Here is a 25,539-nt window from a genome sequence, read left to right as displayed (position 1 = left end):
GCGTGGTGGTTCTCCCTCTGCAGGGGGTGGGGTCCTGGTGTGGTGGTCCTGTGGCGGGGCGTCCTGTCCACTAGCGCCGGCGGAGGTCGTGGGCAGTTCATCGTCCATGCTAGTGTCAGGGGCCCCTTGGAGTGCCACGGTGTCCCTCAAGGTCTGCTGAATGTCCTTCAGCACCCCTATGATGGTGCCCAGGGCGGAGCTGATGGTCCTGAGCTCCTCCCTCAACCCCAAATACTGCTTGTCCTGCAGGCGCTGGGTCTCCTGAAACTTGGCCAGGACCGTCGCCATCGTCTCCTGGGAGTGGTGGTATGCTCCCATGATGGAGGATAGGGCCTCGTGGAGAGTGGGTTCCCTTGGCCTGTTCGCCCCCTGTCGCATAGCAGCCCTCCCAGTTCCCCTGTGCTCCTGTGCCTCCGTCCCCTGGACCATGTGCCCACTACCACTGCCCCCAGGTCCCTGTTGTTGTTGGGGTGGTGGGTTCTCCTGGGTTCCCTGTAGTGGTGGACACACCGGTGATTGACGTGTCCTGGGTACGGAGGTATGGGCCCGCTGGGTGGGTGCTGTGCTGGTGTTACCAGAGGGTGGAAGGTCAGTGTTGAGCTGTGCCTGTGCAAGGGGAACCGACTGTCCCGAGGCCCACGATGGTCCGGGCTGGTCATCAGGATCAGTAGGGCAGAGCAGCTATCGTCACTGTAGGACTCTTCTGTGGGTGGAGTGGAGTTGTCTGGACCCTCCGGTGTGGTGACGGTCCTTCGTGATCCTGCAGGGGCATAAGTGCATGATTATTGCATGTGTGTGTGTCATGGTGTGCAATGGGTGGCTCATCGTGTACCCCAGTGCAAGCATTCCTGCGTGTGTTGATGGTTGGGGGGGGATTCTGGGTATGTGCAGGGAGCATGCTTTGGTGAGGGGTGGCCATGCTTAGTTGTGTCATTGAGGGCTTGGTGTTGGGATGTGTGGTTTGTGTTATTAGTACATTAGTGAGGAGTTGTAGTGATAGGGGAGGGGGTGAGGGGGGGTGTGTGATAGCATGCAGGTAGGGTGGGGGATATGATAGTTAAGATTTGACTTACCAATGTCCATTCCTCCACCGACTCCTCTGAGGCCCTCTGGATGCATGATGGTCAAGACTTGCTCCTCCCATGTTGTTATTTGTGGGGGAGGAGGTGGGGGTCCGCCGCCAGTCCGCTGAACCGCGATGTTGTGCCTGGAGACAGCCGAACGCACCTTCCCCCGTAGGTCATTCCACCTCTTCCTGATGTCCTCCCTATTTCTTGGATGCTGTCCCACAGCGTTGACCCTGTCCACTATTCTGCGCCATAGCTCCATCTTCCTGGCTATGGATGTGTGCTGTACCTGTGAGCCAAATAGCTGTGGCTCTACCCGTAGGATTTCCTCCACCATAACCCTGAGCTCCTCCTCGGAAAACCAGGGGTGTCTTTGGCGTGCCATGGGGTGGTGTAGGTGATATGTGGGGTGGTGTATGTGTTGATGAGTGTGGTGATGTGTAGTGGTGTGTGGTGTTTTGTGCGTGGATGTTGTGCGGGTGATGGTGTTGTGTGCCTCTGTGTGGTGGGGTTGTCTATTCTGTGCTCTCTGTCCTTTGTCTCTAATTTTTGGTCGTAGGGTTTTGTGGGTGATGTGGGTGTGTGTTTTATATTGTGTTGGGTGTGTGGGAGTGGTGTTTGTATGTGTTTCAGGTGTGTGTCTTTCGAATTGTCAAATGTGGCTGTGTTTTGGAGATGTGTGTGTATTTTGAGCGCGGCGGTGTGTACCGCCAATGGAATACCGAGGTTGAAAGACCGCCGCGTGGATTCGTGGGTCATAATAGCATGGTCGTGTTTCTGTTGGCTTGGAGGTGGAGGTTTTGTTTTCGCCAGTTTAACACTGACCTTTGTTGTGGCGGACTTGTGTGGGTGTCTGAATTTCAGCGGATTCCGAGATGTGGGTCATAATAGCTGTGGCGGGATTCGGCGGTCGCGGCAGTGTATTGGCGGTCCTCTGCACGGCGGTAAGAGCCTTTTACCGCCAATGTTGTAATGACTCCCATAAAGTACTTTGAGCAAAAACTTCATTTTAATCAAATTACATCGCCCCATTATGGACATATGCAAATTTTTCCATCTGCTAAAATCTTACTTTGCCTTCCCTAGAACCGGCATCAAGTTCAGGCCAACGACCTTTTCCACCGTGGGGGTGATTTCTATACCTAAATATACTGCATGGTCCACCTTACAAGGGTCTTGAGTGATCATATACTTATTCACCAACAACTGAGTTTTTTCTCTATTTATTTAATAAATACCCAGAAAACTATCCAAAATTACTTGTCTCCCTCTCTATTTCTCTTAGAGCTTCATCTGGGTTTGCTGTCATAACAGCTATATCGTCCGCATACACCAATACCTTGGTATCCCATCCATACCTATGGACTGGTATAATTGCTGAGTTCTTCTCTAGCTGTCTGAGTAACGGATCAATATATATTGCAAACAACAACGGGGAAAATGGACACCCCGTCTGGTACCTCGCCTATTTGAATATTATCAGACTGACCACCCATTAACTTTATCCATGTGCTAGGATACATGTATATACATTTTATTGCCAACAGGAATTTAGCCCCCAAACCATACAGCCCCAGAACTTGCCACAAACAGTCCCAGTTGACCCTGTCAAATGCCTTCTCTGCGTCCAATAATACCACTGCCATAGATTCTTTTGCCATCTCTGTTGATTCAAAAAGCGTAATAACCCTTTTAATGTGATCACTGGTGTCTCTACCGGGAATAAACCCATGTTGACTTAATGTACTAATTTCCCAATTACAGAAGACAGCTGCATTACAAATATTTTTGAGTAAATCTTAACACTATTTATTAGTGTGATTGGCCTATATGAGCTTGGATTATGAGGCTCTTTCCCTTTTTTCAAAAATACTACTATCTTAGCCGTAGACCATACTACCTTTTTGCACATGTATTAGCAATTTTAGCAGTACTGCAGTAGTAAGGTCTTGAAACGTTCATAGAATTCTAAGGGGATAGGCTCTGTCCCCACAGCTGTTCCAATGGAGAGTCCCTGAATTGCCTCTTCTAGTTCAGTTCCTCCATCCTGATTCCCTCCCCTAGTATTTCCTGTTCCTCGTTCAAGAGTTTACCAACCCCTGTTATACTTAAAAACACACATTTTGCTTGCTCATCTATGAGCTGGGCATGCTTATATAGTTTGGTATAATAACCACGTAAGACCTCTTTAATACCTTCAGGGTCTGAGACAATCCGTCAATGTCGGTCCTTAATCTCTCTGATAGCCCCAGCAGACGTCTCATGGCGTGTCCGTTCCACCAACAGGCAACCCGTCTTTTTGCTATATTCATAGCTTTGAGAGCGTTTTGATAGATTCTTTTCCACCCCTGCCTTTAGAGTATCCCACACAATATCCACTGGAGCAGTCCCCTTGTTAATTTCGATAAACTCCATCATCCATATATACATATGATGTTGATATTTTGGATCATTAAAAGCCCACTCTCAAAGGTCCACACTCTTTTATTATCTATAAAACCTTTTACATTTACTTCTAATATTAACAGGTTGTGATCTGACATGAACCGTGGATATATTTCCATTCCTGTCACTTCTAGAACTACAGGAGGGATAAGGAAATAATCCAATTGGGCCAATTTCACATGAGGTGCTGAATAATATGTATACCCTGGATCTGGCTTACAAAGTTTTTGCCAGGCATCTACCAACCCTAACTCTTGTTGCAGATTATGGAGGGCTTTATATACTCGTGGTTTACGCCATTAATATCTATTAGGTGTGGTACTCACCAGATCTATTAATTCATCCCAGGAGCCATTAAAATTCAAATCTCTACATAATATATAAGGGGGACACACCAATTCCACCAATATAAAATCTAACACCGCGGGTTCTTCCACCACTGCACCATATATAGAGCAGAGGATAAAACAGCCTTTGCTATGTTGTCCCTCGACCACCACCCATCTGCCATTTTTATCTGCCTTCCGTCTCATAAATATAATTTTAGTATTCCCTGTCAATATCGCTATCCCCTTAGTCCTAACATTCTGTTTGGTGCAGACTACTACCTTCATTCCTAGGGGGTTCAAAATAGATCTATTACAGCACTCTATGTGTGTCTGTTGCCCGTAGCATTTGTAAATCTTCAGCAATCTTTTGCCTTTTCCGGGGGTTGTTCAACCCTCAGATATTTATAGATGCAATTCGCAACCTAGCCATATACCCCTTGTTTCACTTCTGCCACCCTCAAACATATGTGATTCTCACAGTTATATCCATTCTACCCTTTCTGACTATCATCTTTATATACCGAGCATCGAAATTCCATGTTCTTAATTCCTTATTCCCTTCTATTTCAAGCATTACAATCACCTCTCCTCCTCTCAACACTTCAATCAAAGTCTTCCATTTCTCTTTTCTTATGATTTCCCCCCATCTCCCTCCACCCACCACCTTCCCTTCCCTTCCCCTCTCCCCAACCCCTTCCCCCTCTCCCCGTCTCCCTCCCCCAATATCGCACCAGCACCCTCCCCTCCCCCATCATCCTCCCCTCCCCCACCCCCATCCAATAAGGCAGTCAGAACACCGTTGGTCAGAATGATGTTGTCCCCGAGTGTTGACCGCAAATCCCCCCAGTACACCATGACTTCACAATGTGTATTTATTTCCTTCTCCACTGCTTTGTTTTTTTGCCTTCTAATGCCACATTAGCATAAAAGAATGATGCTAATGTGGTGTTAGAATGGCACAAGGGGATCTTAAATATTTCCCCATGTTTTGTAAATATAAAAACAGATTTAGGAGCATTATTGCCAACTAATTTGCGTATTCCTAGTTCTGTAATGTCCTGATAGACAAGCACCTTGAGATAGTTTCGGTTCCTGCTCCTTTCCTCCTCCTAAACTCTTGTTAGCCCGCTAAACCTTAATAAGTAAACTTACAAGGGGGCGCGAATAGGTCAATGAACCTTTTGTCTCGCAATTAAGATGTTCTTATCATAGCTCCAGTACATAATCAATAATCAATACAAAATAATCAATAGTCATTAGTAATCAATGGAGTCAGTAATTGTCATGCACCATGACCTTTCAGTCATGAATAACCACACCTTTAGTAAACGTTTTGAAAATGTATGTCCCTATATTAACAACGCTAAGATCATGTAGATTAATCTCAAAATCAGATGAAACACATACAGAAACAACACTGGTTGTCCAAAGCGGCTGAAGAAACGCAATCTAATCAAAGCTTGAACTACAATACATTCTAGGGTTACAGTGCAAATCAATAGCAAAATCGGCTGAGTCAACATTATGGTGTACAAAAATTCAGCAGAGATGTTCATCAAGTATTAGTCCCTGTTATCAAAATTCAATTAGTGAGAATCCTTAACTAACATCATATTAGCATCAGCATATTGGGTTTCATGCAACACAATTTTAGTAACACAAATTTGGAAAATTATCAAACTATGGATCTATCGAAACAACACAGTTGGTACCAAGAAAGAAAAAGCAAATATGCATAATAATCACATTTCAGGATATACCTATTCTCAGTATGGATAAACAAAGCAGAAACAGTCTTCGTCCTCAGGACATCAGTCGATCAGCAAGGCATCAAGCTGTCAGTCAGGAAAATATTGGCAAAGTCATTAAGCATTAAAGATAAGCACATCTCTAGTAAAGACGCATATGAAAATAATAACCTTTCAGTCAGGAAATGTGGGCAGAATGAATGTCCTCTCTCAGAATGTCAGAATGACGCTTCTCTCTGTGAATGAGCATTGTTATATAAAAGTCACCTAACTATCCCCTAATTCCCTATTGGTCAGTTAATTGTATGTTCACACTCTGCCCAATAAAACTAATATCCCAAATCTATGAATTCTAATATTTCTCCGTTCTCATATTGTTGATTGGTTCATCTTGCGATGTCCTCATCATCTGGCTTGTCAGATGACAATATTGTTGCAGCTTCCACTCTAGTCAGTATCTTCATTGTTCTTGTCCTGGGAAAGTCAGTCTCACACACATTACACATAAAATGTTGCATTAGCAAGAACATCATGTCCTAGTAATCTGTTCACACGAAAAGCTGCCATTATGAGCACAGTTAAACAATACAATAGATATTTCACAGTTTAATTCCCTTGGTCAGTATTTTTATTAAATGCTAAGAAATACAGCTTTTACATGAGGCCTGGCAAAATAGGCCAAGACACCTGCTAAGTTAAGGCCTACAATTAACAAAGCTAAAGCATACTTCATAACTCTCAATATGACATATTACTGCATTAGTCCAACATATATTCAATATTTCATAAGTATTAATCATTGTTTAGTACATTTTGTTAACATTGGTGGCCATTCTTTGTGATCGGATCTTCAAATTTGTGCATTATTTTTCTACATTATTACATTTTCTACATGAACTTAAAATTTCAAAATACATAAACACTCATCAATATTTTTATTAGAACACCTGGGCTAGCACTCTCCACTTTTGGCCTGCGTCGGACTATATTGATCTAATATGCCACAAAAGTTTCCTTTCAGAGAAAACACTATTCTTAAACATTGTTGCCATTCAGATAATGCAAAGGCAGGGTTGGGGGATGACAGTCTATCAATATCATACATTCCACGCTTCACAGGCATTTGCAGTTATTTGCAAATGTCTCTTTTATTATCCTTAATACACTGACTGGGATCTTCTTACCTGGGATTTGTACTTCTGAGTCCAGATTTATTTATTAAGATTTGGCATCAAGTTTGGGTCACTTTCCTGGTGCATCCATATGTGTAGCTTGGGCAGCGGGGGTGGGGTGAATGAAGGGTTTTGGCTTCAGATTTTCCGTCAGTCACACTGGCATATCATGTTAATCATTACAAGAGAAGAAGCGCTCGAGGGGTCTTAAGGTTCCAGTGGAAAGCGGAAGGTGTGCCGATTGTGAGGGGTACTTAAACCTCATGGCCTTATTTACGAGGCCCTAGCAGCACACTGCGCCACCAGCACGCCATGTTTTTTTAACGCTCAGGTGGCGCAGTTGCCAGTCCATATTTACAAGGCCACACAAAGCTACCTTGTGTGGCTTTTCATGACCTTGTAAATATGTACCTCTATAACGCAAAACCCTGTGTGAAAGGGGCATTCCATGGGTGTTGCTTGGGGGTTTTCATGCAACAGGTATGGCAAGTGTGTGTTGATTTTAGCAGAATCGTACGGTATTAGATTGCTACCAAACACACTTTAGGTTTCAATTGTGCACCACGTTTATTAAACATGTGCTGCATAACATTTAATTCTTCTATGGCACTCAAACTCATAAGTTCTCGCTCAATATGTTTCTTTGCATTTGTTTCGGCATGTACTAATTTTCTTCAAGTATTATACAAGAAGGATTTGAAGGTTTGGGTCAATTATTCATAGGATTATTTTATGGTGTCACAATGTGAATCATTCTTCTTTGAAGTTGAACAATTGCTTAAAAGCCTATTAACATTTGACACACCTCAAAACCATACAGTAACCCTCCCTTCTGGGATATTTCATTACACAAGTGCTATACTAGACCTACTCTGACTGTTCATCTCAAAACTAGTTGTCTTTAGTGCTCCGGTTTTCATAAGACACTTAAGTAATGTGTCATGAGGCTCTGCACATCATGACCACCCACCTATGCAAAACCCTTTCAGTACTATCAATGAAACCTGCAACACGTGCCTTAATACCAGTAAGTAAGTACATGTCATTTAAGATATACAACCCTAGTAATGTCAGACTACCTGTATCTGGACCCACTCAAGATTACTAGTACTGGTCATTCAACACTTATAAGGGCAGCCACCTAAGTAAAATGTGCAACAGTACTTGAGGACTACATGTCCTGCTTGTGGTGACTCTTTTAATGGGAACACTACTTTACACGTGTTGCCTTTGTCCAAGCACGAACGATTCATATTTCCATATGAGGTAGACAATGAAGGCCAGACAGGTAAGCAGGCCATAGTCCAGGGTGCAGTATGCTTTAAAAGTTGAACATGTAACATCCATGTTAATGGCTAGTTGGATGAGAAAATAAATATCTGTAAATGTGTCTCCATAAATTAAATATTACTTTTTAATAACCATTTGGTGCCTGGAGTCCGCGTCCTCAATATATTCAATGTGAACATATTGTCATGTGGTTTTGGTGTTTAAACTCTATACAAGTAGTCAATATGTTATTTTTTCCAAAATTGAACATTCTGGCTGGTTTGGTATGATGAAGATTTTCCCTGCCACCCATACCTCTAAAATGTTTCTCTAACTCAATCACAAAGGAAGATTGGCACTAGTGTTTTGTGACCCTACAAATCTTATTGGCCGCCAGGTAAATCTAGGATTTTGCTAAAACCAGTGTGAACTTATGCTAGATGTTGGACCCTTTTACTAGTCAAGAAGTCTTCAAACTGTGTGTTCGTTCCCCCTTGGGGGGATCTGTGGGCGAGTCTTAGGGGTGTGCAAATGGCTCTGCTATTACATGTAAATGAAGATAGCCTACAAGCACAAAAAGCACGTTTCTAAGCTGTCTTCATTTACATTCAGCAGTTAAAGTCCATAAAAACAGTGGGAGGATGGTACTATTGAGCGGCATTGGGCAGGGTCAGTGAGTGTCAAAAGTCAAAGACGTGACTAAAAAGAAGAAAATAATCTGCATTTTGTTGTTTTGCTTCACCTTTGGGTAACTGCATGTAAAAACATGCACACACCTCAAATAAACAATAAACGCAAGTTAAACTGATCAAAGGAAAATATACTATTTTAGCATATGAAGCTTCAGTTGGCTAAAGAGTTACATAATTAAATCGTGATTGGTGCAGTGAGGAACAGTGACTTGTTTATTGTGTTATGAGGTCCTAGTCTGTTACAGAAAGCACTATGAATGTCATTATTTTAAAATTGTATCACACTGTATAAAACAGGCTGCTGCAAAACAATTTTAAAGATAATACAAGTGCTATAAAAAAATACATTTTAGTGACAAGCATTCATACTATGAGCCACATTTAGATCTTGGCGGTAATGATCACACCATAGACTTTCCATCTGAAAACCCATTTGCCGCCATGACTGTCCACCGTCTCTATTTAGATGTTAGTAGGACCAAGAGTCTCCACCCGCATCAAGAGCACCATAAGCAAAAGTGACTGGTGGCTGGACTCTAGCCCTTTTTGCCTCTGAGCCAATCATAATGTGCATTCCCACAGATGCCACTGTGGCAGCTAACCCTCCACAGCTGAGTTGGCAGATTGGGAGGGATAAAAGGACAAAACTCACCTTTTTTTCATTTTCCCCATTTGCTGCCACCATGAATCCAATAGTACAAGTCTTGTTGTTGCTGCTGCTTCTGGACCAAGACGAAAATCAACCCACTCATCGATTGAACAGAAGTTAAGTCACTGTTTTATCTGTCACGCTCGGAATTGTTGCTGTACAGTAGCACTGAACTGGAGCATTTTTAACAAATATTTGCAAGTAACGCTGTAATGATGTGCAATGCATATGTGTAATATGTTGTACTTGGAAAATTGTATCATAACACACCTTGAGATATAAGTAGCACCCACAAATCTGGTACTGTCTTCATGGCAATGGAAACCTACACACAAAGTCACAGCAATTTGAAATCAAAATGTGTTCATACAGGTGTGTGCAATACTTTTCCATTAAATTCCATATCATAAACATAAACAGTATACCCAATAGGAACTCATTAATCCCATTACAATGTAGCATTTTCACTACAACATGTTACAACTGGGTGTACACAGAATGTACTATCAATCTTACCTCTAAACTGCAAACATGGCAGAGATGTATAAAGGTCACATGTCTCCTTGGTCTGTGCAATATATGAAAACATTAGGGGGGTCATTCTGACCTCGGCGGTAAAAGGCCCTTACCGCCGGTCAGAAGTCCGCCATTCTACCGCCGCGGCCGCGGTAAACCGCCACGGTCATTCTGACCCACAACGGCGGAACCGCCAAAATCCCGACATCCAAGGAAGGCCGCCACATCAGCGGGCCGCGGAAAACTGGAGATGACCAAACCTCCACCGTCACGCCAACACAAACACGCCCATGCCATTCTGACCCACGAATCCACGCGGCGGTCTTTCAACCGCGGTATTCCATTGGCGGTACACACCACCGCGCTCAAAATACACACACAGCTCAAAAACCCAGCCACATTGGACAATTTGAAATACACACACCTGACACACATACAAACAACACTCCCACACATCCATACAACTATAAAACACACACCCACATCACCCACAAACCCCTACGACCGAAGATCATAGACGAAGGAGAGAGAGACACATCACAGAATAGAGAGCTACATCACACAGAGGCACACTACACCATCACACACACCACATAGAAGCACAAAGCACCACACACCAACACACTCTTCACCATATACACCACCCCACACCTCATCCACACCACCCCATGGCACCCCAAAGGCACCCACGCTTTTCGGACCAAGAACTCCGGGTCATGGTGGAGGAGATCATAAGAGTCGAACCCCAGGTCTTCGGCTCACAGGTGCAGCACCCCACTATAGCCAGGAAGGCGGAGCTATGGCAGCGGATCGTGGACAGGGTAAACGCGGTGGGACAGCATCCCAGAAATCGAGAGGACATCCGCAAACGCTGGAACGACTTACGGGGAAAGGTGCGCTCGATGGTCTCGCGACACAACATCGCAGTGCAGAAGACTGGCGGGGGACCCCCACCCACACCACCCGAATTCACAGCATGGGAGCAAGAGGTACTAAACATCCTGCATCCTGATGGCCTCGCTGGAGTACACGGAGGAATGGACTCTGGTAAGTACAATCTCAACTACTTCACCCCCCCCCAGCATGCCAACCCCCACCACCACCCTCACCCCAACCCCCCATCACACATCCTCCCTGAGAATGTCTCCCCAGCAAACCCACCCAACACCAACCCCTGCATGCCACCACAAACTATGGACACCCATCACCTAAGCATGACCACTGCACATACCCCCCCCCAACACCCCCACAACACCTCCCCCAAGGGAATGACAGCACTGGGGGACAAGGGCACCCATAAATCGCACACAATAGCACACACAGAAACAATAACCATACTCTCTTACCCCATGCAGGACCCGAACGCCAACACACCGGCCAGGAGGGTCCAGAAATGTCCATCCCCCCCCCCCGGAAGAGGCACCCAGTGATGACAACAGCTCTGTCGACCTGGAACCTGACGACCAGCCTGGACCATCGGGGACCTCTGGACAGTCGGTTCCCCACACACAGGCCACAGCAGACCCAACCCCCTCTGGGAACAACAGCACAGCTCCCACCCAGCGGGCCCATGGCTCTGTCTCTAGGACAGGTCAATCAGCGGTGTGTCTGCCACTACAGGGCCCCCAGGCTAACCCACCACCCCAACAACAACAGGGACCTGGGGGCAGTGGTAGTGGGCACACCGTCCAGGGGACAGAGTCCGGGGGAAACAGGGCAACTCGGAGGGCTGCTGTGCGACAGGGGGGGGAGGAGAGGCCCAGGGAACCGACTCTCCAAGAGGCCCTCACCACCATCATGGCAGCCTACCACCGCTCACAAGAGACGATGGCGACGGTACTGGCCAGGTTCCAGGAGATCCAGGCACAGCAGGAGGAACGCTACATGGGGTTCAACAATCATCTCACCAACATCTCTACCGCCATGGGGAGCCTAGTCCAGGCCCTCCACCGGATAGAAGACACGTTGCGGGACCATGTGGCACCACACAGGGCCCCTGTCACTAGCCCGGACCAGGAACAGCCTACCACCTCCGCCGGCGCTAGTGGACAGGAGGCCCCACCACAACGACAGGCCACCAGAACTCCACCTCCTGCTGAAGAACAACCACCCCGCAAGAGGAGCCTGAGATCAAAAAAATCGTCAGAGTAGGATGTCAAGACCCCCGCCAGCATGAGATACCCCCTGAAGTCATCCCACTGTCCCACATTGCCACCCTGTCCAACCTTGAACTGCCCCTGCTCCATCCTTCCACAGGCATATGGACAATGCACCTGTGAGACTGAGAACTGGACTCTGCCATGGCCATTACTCCACCCCCACCCATCACCGTGTTTATATCTTGTACCATTATCTAGCACCAAAAATAAATCACTCAATGCACTGAAATCATGCTGGAGTCAGGCTGTATTATTTACAAATGTAAAACACATTACCGATCAATTATGTTCTGTAAACTTTGTGCTGAACACATACCGAGATCAATAAGCATTAGTCCATGGGCTAACCAAGCAGAAGTCACGTAGTGGGTCATACAGCACTGAAAAGGGAAGGGAGAATCAAACATCAGTTTCAAATAACTGGGGGGTCATAGACAAAGTTGAGAAAAACGAGGCAGTCAGGAAAATTAAAATGGCGTGTGTGATTCTTACCTGTGTGCTACTGAAAATACTGTTGGATAACTCTGTCCCTGTTGTCTGGGTCGTCCTCTGAGTCTTCCTCCTCTTCACTCTCCACAGGCTCTACAGCTGCTTCAACACCACCATCTGGACCATCCTCCTGCAGGAAAGGCACCTGACGTCGCAATGCCAGATTGTGAAGCATACAGCAGGCCACGATGATCTGGCACACCTTCTTTGGTGAGTACATCAGGGATCCCCCTGTCATATGTAGGCACCTAAACCTGGCCTTCAGGAGGCCAAAGGTTCTTTCAATGACCCTCCTAGTTCGCCCATGGGCCTCATTGTACCGTTCCTCAGCCCTGGTCCGGGGATTCCTCACTGGGGTCAATAGCCAAGGCAGGTTGGGGTAACCAGAGTCACCTATTAGCCACACACGTTGTCTCTGTAGCTGTTCCATCACAAAAGGGATGCTGCTATTACGCATCCCATACGCGTCATGCACTGACCCAGGGAACTTGGCATTCACATGGGAGATGTACTGGTCAGCCAAACAGACCACCTGGACGTTCATAGAATGGTAACTCTTCCTGTTTCTGTACACCTGCTCATCGTCTTTTGGGGGGACTAAGGCTACATGGGTCCCATCAATGGCACCAATTATGTTGGGAATATGTCCAAGGGCATAAAAATCACCCTTCACAGTGGGCAAATCAACCTCCTCTGGGAATATAATGTAACTCCGCATGTGTTTCGTCAGGGCAGACAACACTCTAGACAAAACCTTAGAAAACATTGGCTGAGACATTCCAGATGACATGGCCACTGTTGTCTGGAATGAGCCACTTGCAAGAAAATGGAGGACTGACAGCACCTGCACCAGAGGGGGAATTCCTGTGGGTTGGCGGATGGGGGACATCAGGGCTGGCTCCAGCTGGGCACACAGTTCATGGATGGTGGCACGGTCAAGTCAGTATCGTAGTATGATGTGGCGTTCTTCCATTGTCGACAGGTCCACCAGCGGTCGGTACACGCGAGGATTCATCCTTCTCCTCGCAAATCCCAGTGGACGGTGCCTAGGAAGGACAACATGGAGCACAGAGTCAAGATAATCACTGGTACGTTCACCACTGCTTGCATGGCACACGGTTATCTAGGTATTGAAAGGCGTGTATGTGTGGCAATGCCAGGCCTAGGCCTGTGTGTCGCAGTAGAGATTATGCCATGTGGGCCCTTGAAATGGCAGCTGCCTGACCTGTGAAGTGGGACAATGGGATGTGAGGTCACTGCGCTGGCGGAGCACACCGTGGCGGTAGGCGGTCGAAGACCGCTATACGGAGCCGCATTGGATAACATTGAAGCCTATGGGTTTCAGGAGCCAATGACGATGTGCGCCGGCGGTCGCGGTACGCACTGCCGCGGTACTCACCGCCGCGGGCGTGACCGCCATTTTCTATCTGCTTAATCACTCGAGACCTGATCATCCACAGGAGAGGACCTATACTGCAAGTGCTGCTGTGAACTCGGTCTGGAAGTGACAATGGCTGCTGCGACTGGGGAAAGGGCCCCTGCCTTCACGTCTGAAGAGTTGGAGAAGCTCGTGGATGGGGTCCTCCCTCAGTATGCGTTACTCTACGGTCCTCCAGACCAACAGGTGAGTACACCGGGTGCACATGGAATGGGCGATGCCTGTGTGGAGTGGGGTGGATGTAAGTTGGTGGGGTGGGGGGCGAATGAGGAGTGCAACGCACGACAGATGAGAGCATGTGCTATATTGCAAGCTTGGGGAGGGGGGGCCAATCACATCTAACATGCAGTAAGTTGATGATTGTTTCCTTCCCACCCTGTACATGTCACATAGGTCAGCGCCCATCAGAAAGTCGAGATTTGGCGTGCCATCGCCAAGGAAGTCCGGGCCCTGGGGGTCCACGTCAGACGGGGCACCCACTGCTGCAAGAGGTGGGAGGACATCCGCCGCGGAACCAGGAAGACCGCCGAGTCACTGCTGGGGATGGCCTGCCAACCTAGGAGGGGTGCCAGTCGTACCCTGACCCCCCTGATGTCCCGGATCCTGGCGGTGGCCTACCCTGATTTGGATGGGCGCTTGAGAGCATCACAGCAGACACAAGGGGGTGAGTATCAGCACATTCAGCTATCTTTCTGCGCAGTGGAGGCGTCTGGGTGGGGGAGGAGGGTTGGGGGTGACATTAGGCCAGGGCGCTTTCTGTAGTGTAGTCCTCTCCCTTAGGCATGGCCCTGTGCTCCCGGCCCCCACCTCCGTAGGGTGACAAGTCCAGCTATTGATGGTCCAGCCTCACACATGTGCGCGCTTGTCGTCTCCTGACCTGTTGTCCGAGTCAGAAGTACTGAGTAGTGTGCCCCGAATGCGCGGCTTAGTGCATGCGGCTCCTGTGTCTGTCCTCTCCGCCAACGGTGTTGACATTGCATGCACTCAACCAGGTCTTCTCTTTCTCCCCCCACCCTTCTTCTTCATCTTCTTGTGCATGTGTGCATTAGCATCATCAGGCGGAGGAGATTTGGCATCGGAGCACGAGGGAGCTGCAAGCCACAAGGCCCCGGTGGGCACAGGAACAGACACCGAGGGCCCAAGTGAGCCGGAGGGCGAGGGGAGCACCACGACGGGGACCGCTGGTGAGAGCAGCGACAGCGACACGTCCTCGGATGGGAGCTCCCTAGCGGTGGCGGCAACATCCGGGCCCCCCACCTCTACAGGTACAGCCGCCACCCAGCGCACCAGCCCCGCCCTCCCAGCAGCCCCTCAGCCTACGCTCCGTGCCCGCTCACCCAGGAAGGCGGGCGTCTCCTTCGCCCCAGGCACCTCAGCCCCTGCCCCTGTTACCCCTGCTGCCCTCAGTGAGGAGGTCATTGATCTCCTCAGGACACTCATTGTTGGGCAGACTACACTTTTGAATGCCATCCAGGGGGTAGAAAGGGAGGTGCATCGGAGTAATGCCTACCTGGAGGGCATTCATTCGGGTCAGGCTGCACATCAGCGATCGTTCAATGCTCTGGCCTCAGCACTGACGGCAGCCATTGTCCCTGTTTCCAGCCTCCCTCTTCTGACTGCCTCCACCCTGTCTCTGTCTCCTGTTCCTCAGCCTATCCCATCCACACCATCTGACCAGCCTGCACACACCTCAACACCCAAGGGCAGCTCATCCAGACACAAGCACCACAGATCCCACAAACACTCACCCAAGCAACACACAGATGCAGACATCCCAACAGTCACTACCACCCCTGTGTCCCCCTCCTCCTCGTCTCCCTCCTCCCTCCCTGTGACGTCTCCACTCACACCTGCATGCACACCAACATCAGCCAGTGCTTCCATCACCACCACACCCTCCTGTACAGTCCGCACGCGTGCAGTCACCACCCCCACTGCCATTTACACGTCCCCTGTGTCCTCTCCCACTGTGTCTGTCACCACCCCTTCCAAGACACACAAACGCAGGCAGACACCCACCCAACAGACATCCACCTCACAACAGCCTACAGCACCTGCACCTTCACCCAATGACAGCACACCTGACTCTCCTACAACCACATCCTCTTCCTCCACTTCCATCTCCACTTCTCCTACCTTTTACCTTGGCCCTAAAAAACTTTTCCTGGCTAATCTTGACCTCTTCCCCTCAAATGACCTACCCCCTCCATCTGCAAAGAGTCCCAAGAGCACCACAGCCACCACCAGCCCAACTTCGGGTGTCACTGTTGTGCATGGGTTCTGAAGCCCAACCTTTGCCAGCAGTGACACCTCCATCAGCAGCAAGGACACATCCAGCCCCCCCCCCCCGGCAAGAGGACCAGGAAACACAAGGGCCGCCGTGCGAAGACTGACACGGCTGCCCCCAAGGAGCAGAGTTCGCCCACTTCACCAGCCACAACGTCTAGGGGAGGCAAGGGCCCGAGAGCCCCATCTAAGGAGCGTAAGGGCAGCAGGGCGGAGACGTCAGCCAGCAGGAGCTGTGGCCATTTGGCAACATTAGTAAATATATCGGCTTTCCTAAATCATTGCAGAACAAACCAAAAATGTTATAAAATATCCCAAAGAAACCTGTTTTAGGCCGGATATTGACTCATCAAGATGGGAAACCCGAACATCTATATGATGGAACCTTCCTTCTGCAATTGTCATTTTAAGTATCACTTTGCTAACCATCATTGCTTTTCCATATCGACATAACAAAGGACACTAACATGTCATTTGGGTACGTGTAGCTCTGTCACCAATGTGTACACGTTTCTGTCTGTTTCAATCAATACATTCTGGCCCAAAAAGTCATGTTGGTTGACACAGACTGGCTCACATGCACATTTGGGAAGAACTGAGGTTTCATGACAACCTGCTACTGTCTACATTAAATGAATTGATTTTTGCTATTGAAACATTTCTCAAACAGATTTTTCAGAAAAGAAATGATGCCATTGTACAAGTTTCCGGTCCTTTTTTCCATTGTACCAACTTACCAATGTAAAGTCTGAAACCACAAATGTCTTAGAAGTGTTTACTATGACAAGTGTTTACTATGCCATGTCACCAGTAATAGGGCCTACATCACCCACTCACATATGTAATGGGGCATCACATCTAACCCAATGCTCAAATGGGGCATGTTTGGAACAAATGTCCCTCATAACAGAAAAAATGTAGGTGCCCCATTCTTTTCATGCTGCCAGGTGTCTGCACTAAACAGTACATGGCTTGTGAGGAGGAATCTAGTGACAAACTTTAGCGCAAAAATACATTCCAAACACAGTATCGTACACTGTCTGAAAAACTTACACCTCCAGAAATCCTCCTCTGCATTGGATGTGTGGCAACCGTCATGTTGATGTCAAACAACATTGCTGTAAACTAAAAAAGTTAAACAATAAGTTTAGCTATATATAATAACTCACCCCTTTGATGCTGTTGTTGGGTCTTCAACTGCCCACCAAACTCCGGGTAGGCCACTGCAAGGATGCGGGTCATTGGGGGGGTTAGACTGCGACACATGTGCTTGCCTAGCCAAGCTGGACTTCCGCTGACTTCCTGGTCCAGCGTTGGAGGTCCTCCCACCTTGTCGAGCAATGCAGTCTGTGCATGTTGTTGAAGATTGTACTTAGGATTTAGATTTCTTGGATTTTAACCTGAAGTGTATGTTTTTACTTAAATTAGTGGCACAGTGTCTACTACCCACTAGAAGTAAGGGGCCTGTATTTAGTGTACTAAAACCTGGAAACTGAAAAGTCAAGCGGGCATTATTTTAGGGTGTAAAGCTGTATATGTTTAAATTGTCAGTGAGTCACCAGCACTCAAAATGGAGGATACTGTATATACAAATGTCAGATATGAACGACACTGTTTTTGGCAAGAAAAGACATCCATAGTGCCAAATGGGAAGTAATACCTCCGTTGACGATATTTTGAACAAAAAAAGAAAAAAACTTCTGTGCAAATCATACATTTCAAATGTACTATTTGCATACAATTAAAAAAAATACATTTGAAAAAGTTATTTTTGTAGTAATTTTCTTTTCCATACATACAAACATTTGCACCCAGGCATGGGTAGGAGATGACGCCTCAGGTATTCAGGCCATTTCCAAACCTAGCCACCATGAAGGAAGAGATATTGTTTAGACATTTTGGTTAAATAGGCAAACTTTTCGGGATTTGTGGCACCAATCAATCAATCAATCACTGCATTTGTAAAGCGCGCTACATACCCGCAAGGGTCTCAAGGAGCTGGGGAGGGGGGGTGCTACTGGTCGAAGAGCCAGGTCTTGAGGAGTCTTCTGAAGACCAGCAGGTCCTGGGTCTGTCGTAGGATGGTGGGGAGAGTGTTCCAGGTCTTGGCGGCGAGGTAGGAGAAGGATCTGCCGCGGCGGTGGTTTTTCGGATGCAGGGGACTGTGGCGAGGGCGAGGTTGGCTGAGCGGAGGCTTCGGGTGGGGATGTGGAAGCTGAGTCGGTTGTTGAGGTAGGTGGGTCCGGTGTTGTGCAGTGCTTTGTGTGCGTGGATCAGGAGCTTGAAGGTGATCCTTTTGTTGATGGGGAGCCAGTGCAGGCCTCTCAGGTGGAGTGTGATGTGGCTGCGGCGGGGGACATCGAGGATGAGTCGGGCTGAGGCGTTCTGCATGCGTTGGAGTCGTCTCAGGAGCTTGTAGTTCCTGAGTAGAGGGCGTTCCCGTAGTCGAGTCTGTTGGTGATGAGGGCCTGGGTAACGGTTTTTCTCGTGTCGAGGGGGATCCATTTGAAGATCCTGCGGAGCATACGGAGGGTGTTGAAGCAGGACGCGGAGAAGGCGTTGACTTGCCTGGTCATGGAGAGAGTGGAGTCGAGGATGACCCCCAGGTTGCGTGCGTGGTCCATGGGTTCCAGGGCTGTGCCTAGTGACGTGGGCCACCAAGAGTCGTCCCAGGCTGATGGGGTGGGTCCGAGAATGAGGACCTCCGTCTTGTCTGAGTTCAGCTTCAGTCTGCTGTCCTTCATCCAGTCGGCTATGGCCTTCATTCCTCGGTGGAGGTTAGCTTTGGCGGTGTCGGGATCTTCGGTGAGGAATATGATCAGCTGGGTGTCGTCGGCGTAGGAGATGATGTTGAGGTTGTGTTGTCGTGCGACGTGGGCGAGGGGGGCCATGTAGATATTGAACAGTGTCGGGCTGAGGGAGGATCCCTGTGGGACGCCGCAGATGATCTCAGTGGTTTTGGAGCGGAAGGGTGGAAGGCGGACGCTCTGGGTTCTGCCGGAGAGGAAGGATGTGGTCCAGGCCAGGTCCTTCTCTTGGATACCGGCGTCATGGAGGCGTGCTGATAGGGTGCGGTGGCAGACCGTGTCAAAGGCTGCTGATAGGTCCAGGAGGATGAGGACAGCTGTTTCTCCTTTGTCCATCAGGGTCCGGATGTCGTCAGTGGCGGCGATGAGGGCGGTCTCGGTGCTGTGGGTACTGCGAAAACCAGATTGGGACGGGTCCAGGATGTTGTTGACTTCGAGGTAGCGGGTCAGCTGTTTGTTGACAATCTTCTCTGTCACTTTTGCCGGGAAAGGGAGCAGGGAGATGGGACGGAAGTTCTTGAGGTCCTTGGGGTCCACCTTGGGCTTCTTCAGAATGGCATTGATCTCGGCGTGCTTCCAGCTTTCTGGGAAGGTTGCTGTCTCGAAGGAACAGTTGATTGTTTTCCGGAGGTGGGGCGCGATGGCTGCGCTGGCTTTGTTGAAGACGTGGTGAGGGCAGGGGTCCGATGGGGATCCGGAGTGGATGGAGTTCATGGTTTTGATGGTGTCTTCGTCGCTGACGCTGGACCAGATGGTCAGGCGACTGGTGCGAGTGGTAATCGCAGGGGTGGTGGACTCGGTGGTGGGTGAGGGGGGGTCGGGGTTGAAGCTGTCGTGGATGTCGTGATCTTGCGGTGGAAGAAGGTGGCCAGGGAGTCGCACAGGTCTTGAGATGGCGGGATGTCGTTGGTGATGGAGCTGGGGTTGGAGAGTTCTTTCACGATGCTGAAGAGCTCTTTGGTGTTGTGTGCGTTGTTATATAGGCGGTCCTTGAAGGTGGTCTTCTTGGCGGTCCTGATGAGTTGGTGATGTCTGCGGGTGGCGCTCTTGAGGGCTGTGTGGTTGTCTGGTGTTCGGTCGTGGAGCCATTTCTTCTCCAGCTTCCGACAGGTGTGCTTGGAGATCCGGAGGTCCTCGGTGAACCAGGCGGCTTTCTTGTTGGTGTGGTTGGTTGTAAAGGTCTTGAGAGGGGCGAGGGTGTTGGCGCAGTCGTTGATCCACTGTGTGAGGTTGGTCGCGGCAGTGTCTGGGTCGGTGGGGTCGGTGGGTGGTCTCCGGGCGAGGGCGGTAGTCAGTTGGTCCCCGGTGACCTTGCCCCAGCAGTGGCGTGGTAGCTGTTGGGTGCAGTGGTGTGTGGTGGGTTTTCTGAAGGTGAAGTGGACGCATCTGTGGTCGGTCCAGTGTGGTTCGGTGGTGTGGTTGAAGGAGACGTGGGGGCTTGCGGAGAAGATGGGGTCAAGCGTGTGTCCAGCGGCGTGAGTGGGTGTCGTTACTAGCTGTTTGAGTCCGAGGTTGGCGAGGTTGTCGATCAGGGCGGTGGAGTTGGCGTCGTTGTTGTTCTCGAGGTGGAAGTTCAGGTCCCCGAGGAGGATGTAGTCCGTGGAAGCGAGGGCGAGGGCGTGGGTGCTGATGAGGTCAGCGATGGTGTCACTGAACTGTGGGCGGGGTCCGGGAGGTCTGTAGATGAGAGTTCCTCTGAGGGTGGTGTTGGGGTCGGTGTGGATCTGGAAGTGCATGTGCTCGGCAGTGGTGAGGGTGTCATCGGTGTTCGTTGAGATTTTGATGGAGTCTTTGTGGATGATGGCGATTCCTCCTCCCACTCCGTTGGTGCGGTCTCTGCGGGAGATCTTGTAGCCCTGTGGGATGGCTATGGCAATGTCTGGTGCTGAGGTGGCGTTCAGCCATGTCTCCGTCAGGAAGGCAACGTCAGGGGCAATGGAGTATAGGAGGTCCCAAAGTTCGATGGCCTGCTTGTGATTGGAGCGGGTGTTGAGGAGGATGCAGCGGAGGTGGTTGGGTTCTCTGGCTGGTGGTGTGGAGGGTTGGATGCTGGTGAATCTACAGTTCCGGCAGGTGAAAGGCCCCTGGGTGCGTTTAGGGGTGGCCCGGTAGCAGGGGTGGTCTCGTCTGGTGTTGAGTGCGTGGAGGGTGCTTGCGTCGTAGTGCAGTCTGGCGTTGCGGGGGGTGCGGGTTCCAGGGGTTCTGGGGCTGGGTGCGGTCCAGGCGCGGACGGGCGCAGACGGGCTTGCCTTAGGCTTGCCTTCGGCGTGCCAGCGGCGCGCCCGCTGCGCGTGTCCGCTGCGCACCCGCTTCGCGGCCTCCATATGAGGAGCCTGATCTCCTGCCTCACAATAGGAATAACACCAACAGTGAAACGCATGGCAGTACTTCATGTTGTGGCCACTGGATCTTTTCAATACACTGTTGCAGTATCTGGAGGCATATCCCAAACAACTTTCAGTGAAGTGCTACAACATGTCCTTTCTTCAATGCTGAGACAACAGCTACATCCATTTCCTATGACAACAGTATTTGGCCACTGTGAAGGGATAATTGTATGCTGTGGGTGGCCTTCCATATGTGTTTGGAGCAATAGAAGGCACACATATTGCCTTGGTGTCACCACATGCAATGGAACGGGTCTACCGCAATTGGAAGATCTTCCATTATATCATTTTGCAAGTTGCCAGCTGATTTGTACTTCTCAAGTGTGTGTGCCCCTTTTCCTGGGTCAACACATGATTCCTTTGTACTACGGCACAATACCATTCTGCCCCCAATGTCACAACTTGGAGCTGCGAGGGCTTGGCTTGTTGGTAAGTTCAATATGACTTGCGGATCATTTGTATGAATCCTGCTTTAGGAAGGTGCAATGGCTTGATATGATATTAATCCATTTATATATTGCTTCTGCTTAGGAGACTAAGCTTATCCTAACAGACCATGGTTGTTAGCACTGCTGAGGAATTCAACAATGCAAGGGAAATCCGCTTCAATGAGGCCCATTGATGAAAATGGAGGCCAGTGGAGCAGGGTTTTGGGCTCCTCAAGGCTGGGTGTAGGTGCCTTGACAAGACCAGTGAAGCGTTCCTCTATTCACCCGATAAGGTGTACCAAATCACGGTTGCCTGCTGCATGTTGCACAACATTTCCCTGCGACGGAACGTCCCAATCATCGCAGAGGATGGAGACCATGAAGAGCCACCGGGTGAGAATGTTGAAATGCCCAATGAAGATGACCGTGGTTAAGATGAAGGAATTGACCTATGTCAAGATGTTATTAACCGTTCTTCTTCACATGAGGGTGAGTGTACCTTTACAAATTATAATCTCCAATGTCAGAATAACTTGTGACACAGTGAACATACCAGTCTGCGATGGTAATTTCACAGGAATGGTCAGTTCAGGAATGTCCAAGGCAAATATGTTTGTGGATCAGTTTCCCTACGTTGACTACTGTGGTTATTGGCATAGATTACCTTTACTCGTACTAAATACATGTGTCCTCCTAACTTATCATTTGAGTCAATTTACATAAGTAAAATTATTAATTTTCCTTTGTTATTCTGTTCCAGGGTTCTTCATCATGTCATCTTTATTTCGACATTTCAAAGTTGGGACTTCTGCAGTAGTGTGTTGCTGCTGGAAAGTACAAAGTGAACATGTGTTGATCCCAGGACACACACCCTCTTGGGATGGACAGATATTGTACAGAGACAACTTGCACTGTGATTGAATGGAAGTTCTTGAGATTCTATCAGATCTATTTTCTGTGGGATGTTGCCATCAAGGCAATATATACTACTAAACTTGCTCAAACCACATGTGCAAGTCATGCCATATCATACTGTTCTTCTTCTCACATTGGCTAAATCTTCAATTTGTGTTCAGTGTAGCTAGCTGTTGATGTGTCTCCTCATAGTTGATAGAACTTTCTTTAGCACACCACCGAATCTTGGTTGTGACATTGCACCAGATACTGCCACAGAGTCCTGTAATAGTTACGTGGCCCCAACATGTACTAATGCCATGATGTAGACTAGTAGTGGTATTGATGTAGGATTCCTATTGTTAGGCCATGATGCCTGGGGATGAATATTCCTCTTCTTCCATGGTGTCAAGGTCTTTAAGTATCCACCTCTAAATATCACAGACCATTGAGGCTGTGCTTGGTTTGTGAAACTCAGCTCTGATTTAGTCTTAGACTCATTTATTTACATGACACAAAGAAACTGAAAAGGGCTTAAAAAAAGTAAAAAATAGTCTATCATGGTGGAAGAAAAAATTGTAGTAGAGGCAAAAAAGTTTGGAGCCCAATGAATAAAATACACATGTGCAGGGACTAGGGTGGGAGGAGTCAGCTCCTCATGTGGCAGGGACTCCCTGTCTGTGGCTGACATTGGTATAATTTGTTCAGATGTAGAAGGACCCCAGACAGGGTCAAAGGGTATGTGAAAAGCCCTGCACATGTGGTGATAGATATTGAAAAGCACACCAGTCAAGGAGCTCATTTTGTCATTACGGTTGTGGATTTCCGGCAAGAGCTCCCTCTGCACCTCTTTGATCTCCCAGTGCTCAGTGACAACCTGGTCCATCGTATCTTGAGACTCTTATACTGCTCTCAATACTCGAACAGTCGTGGTATGGCTGACAATGACACCAGTGGCCTCACTTTGCTGGCCAACAGATTCCCTCTCATGTCCCCTACCCACAATACGCTGTGCCCTGGAGGCAGTGTGCCCCAACCCACTGGGTCCTGGCACAACTGGAGGTGGCATTGGTGTTGTCTCAACAGCAGCCAGGACTGTGGGGGCACACGATTGGTGTGAAGTCCCTCTGTACACAGTAAGAGGAGGTATCCATAGGCTGATATGTGGCTGTAGCTGGAGTGGGAGGTGTAGATGTGGGCCAAATGTGGCTCAGTGGAGCTGCCTGCCGAGATGGACCAGGCTACTCTGATCATCCAGACTTGCAGGAGTGAAGGCTTGATTCTGGTCTGGAGTGGAGGTGTCTTGAGTGGCAGACGGTGGTTAACTGGCCTGAGGTGTTGGACCTGAGAAGAATGCAGGCAATGTGATATTAAAATCTGGTTTGTACCTCATATCTGCCTTTAGCTACAAATGGGGCAACATAAAAAAAGGAACATCCGACTGAGAATGATTAGGTCTTTGTGTGATTTTCATTGTTTTACACAAGCTGGCTGATTTACACAGATGCAAACTCCAGTGATGATGTTGTAGAGATGTCCTGAAATGCAAAATGTTATTTCTGAAGTATACATTACATCTACCAGACATTCAACACAACACAGTCATGAGTAGACAGCACTGGACCATTCCAAGGCCTAGCAGGCTAAAAAATATTAGACAAACTGTAGTTGAACTTTATAGAAAAACTGGCATTGGTCATCATATGGACAGTGCAAAGTAAATTGTGTGTGGATACTAGTTCTTTTCAGCAGGCCACATAACATGGTAGGAAATCTTGGATTCAAAAGACTATAAATTATGTGAGCAATTGCGTCAATTCAATGTAGCTATGAGAAGGTGCAAGCTGAGGTTTCCTCTGTTTCCCTGCTTGCAGAGATGCAGGCAGAGAAACAGAGTAATTGATTGCTCTCACACAGAGGGATCTGCATCTTTAGCAACTCTCGCTCTGTGAAAACAATGCTGGGTCCCACAGGAGGCGGGTAGCCAGCTGGGACTGCAAGAGCCTTCAGACTCCCTCTGTGGTCGCGTTGTACACTGGCTGCCCTGTGGGACACCCAGCACAGATGGATGGACTAACGAGGATGCTGTCCCTGAGGCCGAGAGTGGCCCGTGGTGGGGGGTTGTGCAGCTCCCTCCCAAAAAATAATAATTTTAGAAGGCCAGACCTCGGATGATGGGTCCCTGGACCGAGATCAGCCCAGGGAAAGGGGCAAAATGCCCCCTTCCCCCCAAAAAAATAGATATAATAATGCAAGGCCCCAAGAGATGGGGTGCCCAGGGTCAAAATTGGTCTGGTGAGGGAGACTTCATGGCCCCCCTCTGCCCAAAAAAATATTTTAGAAGGCTAGGCCCCGGGGCATCTGGTCCCCAGGGTCGAGATGGCATATGGGAGGAGGGCTGCATATCCCCCATCCCCATGGAGTTATAGTGGGCCCTGGGAATGGAATCCCTGGAGCCAAAATCAGCTTGGAAAAGGGACAGCACAGCCCTGCAGCCACCTCCTGCTACCCAAGGCCAAAGGGCATGTGCAGCGTAGGGTTTGGTGGTTATGAGTGTTGGCTGCAGGGTCTGGCCACATGTCAAGGCCTGGGGCCAACTCCACCGCGCATGGCCAAGCACGGTGCAAGGTTGGGTGGTTATAGAGGTTTAGACGCATGGCCTGGCCACAGTCCAGGCTCTGTGACCAACCCATGCTGAGCATGGATGAAGGCTGTGTACAGCAGTGGCTGGATTAACGTTTAGCAAGGAAAATTACTTTACATT

This window comes from Pleurodeles waltl, chromosome 7, assembly GCF_031143425.1.
Source record: "Pleurodeles waltl isolate 20211129_DDA chromosome 7, aPleWal1.hap1.20221129, whole genome shotgun sequence".
In the NCBI taxonomy this organism is placed as follows: domain Eukaryota; kingdom Metazoa; phylum Chordata; class Amphibia; order Caudata; family Salamandridae; genus Pleurodeles; species Pleurodeles waltl.
Note: the sequence above shows the minus strand (reverse complement) of the source record.